The sequence below is a fragment of the Bufo gargarizans genome, chromosome 11, assembly GCF_014858855.1.
Source record: "Bufo gargarizans isolate SCDJY-AF-19 chromosome 11, ASM1485885v1, whole genome shotgun sequence".
NCBI lineage: Eukaryota > Metazoa > Chordata > Amphibia > Anura > Bufonidae > Bufo > Bufo gargarizans.
Genome location: NC_058090.1, coordinates 93113440 through 93115721, shown reverse-complemented (window position 1 = coordinate 93115721; position 2282 = coordinate 93113440). Strand labels below are relative to the sequence as shown.

General features: G+C 40.5%; 1 long non-coding RNA gene across 1 annotated transcript; it reads left to right on the top strand.

Annotated features, from left to right (window-relative positions):
• The first annotated feature begins 178 nt into the window (after positions 1-178).
• LOC122921251 lies at positions 179-1828 on the top strand. Its single transcript, XR_006387017.1, has 2 exons — positions 179-576; positions 735-1828. It is a non-coding gene; the product is annotated as an uncharacterized LOC122921251 (long non-coding RNA).
• The last annotated feature ends 454 nt before the right edge of the window (positions 1829-2282 follow it).

Below are 2282 nucleotides of genomic sequence, written 5' to 3'. Positions count from 1 at the left end.
CATCATGTTCACACACACGGCCCACATCATATGAACACTGGTGGCATGCGAGGACCACGACCTCTGTTCAGACCTAGAGAACCATACCACAATTTAAAACGACCACGGCCACCTTTTGGAAGGGGCTCGCAGTTTTTCCCCCCAAAACGGCCTTATTATCAACCAAGATACTAATGCAGCAGTGGCAATTTTTTTTTTTTTTAATGCTGCGGCACTGGATTTTGTATGTGTCCAGTTAAGCCTTTGGTTTGGAAGTTCTGAGATATCTGTGATAAAAGCTGAAAAAAGTATGTTTGCTCACTGAGGTAATAATAATAAAAAAAAAATCACATGAAAAAATTACATAGGGGATTTTTTTTATATTTTTCTTTCCAAGACTCACATGGTGTCAAAGTTCCAAAAGGGCTAATTTGACCCTAACACTCGGTGGCAATGCTGTTATCGTTCAGAGATGCCCAGTATCAAACAATTCCTAATAAACCCTACCTGAGCCAATCAATGAAGTCAAAAACTGTCCTCCCGTTCTTTCATTGAAGCCAGTCCAGATCAGCCCATTGCTTTCAAAATCTCAGATAGGTGAGTCACAAGGGAAATGTATTAAGGAGATCAGTGTTTTTTTTTTTTTGTTTTTTTTTTTCACAGCTAAATTTTGGAGTTTGTAATTTTTTATTTTTTTTCTGAATTGTTAACCATTCTTTGCCTGCTCCCTCTGATTGTCCTCACACACCCTACAGTTAAAAGAAACGCAACTCCAAATGCAGTAAAGCTACGGTCCAGCATGGCACGTTTCAGGACTTAATCCGGCTACGGTGAATTGCAGCCTGATGTCCTTTCAGTATGAGGAGGAGAGTATGAACACGTGGTGGCTTTAGCAGTACTCTCAAGTTGTGCATGGATCTGCTTAGTTATACGCGTCACACAATTACGAGTAGTCCGTTCATTAGGGCGCGTCGGATTATACCGTTACGCCCAGTGTTTGTACTGAACACGTATACAATGCCAGAACCTGTATAATGGAGATTGTACTCATGAGCCTTAGTCTTCTGTGTGCAGTATGTAAAAGCGAGCGGAACTAGTACGTCTTCTAGGGTGATATCTCTAACCATTATGTATGCAATATGAAAAAAATTTAATACACATTAACAAAAAAAACATTAATTTAGTATATGTACATAGCGTACATTTGTCTTCTGCATCCTATTGTAACACAATATTGTATGTGTGTCCTCCACAATCTTAGATCTCAAGCGCATGGCCGTATTTTATCATCTTACAACCGGAGTTGTACGGTGTCATAACACCTTGCCCTTAATGTACCACAATCTTGATTTCAGAGTGTATTTTTCCCTCTTATTCTCATTCTTTCGAATTGAAAGAAATGATGGTGTGCTTCATTGTCTGCTGTTTGTATGGAAGCAGTGGTGGCTGGGCTTTCTAATACAGCATCTCTGCCATGGGCATGAGGCACTGCCTTGATGCCAACTAGGTTTAGTTGCATGGCACTTACCTGATCGTTCACGTTGGTGCCGTATACATAGAGTAGCCTGCTGCGTCCCAGTAAACATCAACAGATTTCAATATACAGGTTGCTCTCGACTTTTACTGCCTGAAGAAGAAATACGAAGCAATAATCTCTCCCATGTGATGACAGCTTCTTATTTTACTGGCAGGTTTACAGTTTGTGGCTTCCATGCACCTATAATCCAATCCAGAATACCTTCTGTGTGTGCAAACTAAAACAAAACAAAAATCTGTTTGGAAGTCTGTCCTATTTTAAAGAACATGTTTGCTTGTATGTTGTCAGTAAACATTAAACTGCTGATTTCTTCGTAGGGTTAGTTAATTGCGTCGACGAAAAAGCCTAGTGTCACAAGTTGGTTCATGTGATTGTATGATATTCGGAGGCATCTGTCACCTGGAAACGTAATTACTATAGGTGGTCAGGAAAACAAACAAGCACACTCAACTCCCATTTCATGATGGTAAGTTAGGCAAATATAAACTCCGCCATGTTAGTGCTGTGTGAGACCAGCCTTACTTTGGGGGGTGATAGTAGGCATTATTAGTTCAGATCAGAAATAAATCAAGGGTTCAAAGGATTGGGTGCTAAAAAAAATGTAACTGCCTCATTCTTGTCTGTCTCCTGATATCTGCCATTGGAAAGCCCCCAAACATCCTGCCAAAATCACAGGGTCAGCTTTTACTTACTTTTGGTCTTTCAAACACAGCCTGCTTACTTTCCTCCCCCCCCCCCCAATGATAGATCTATTCTTGTTTTCCCC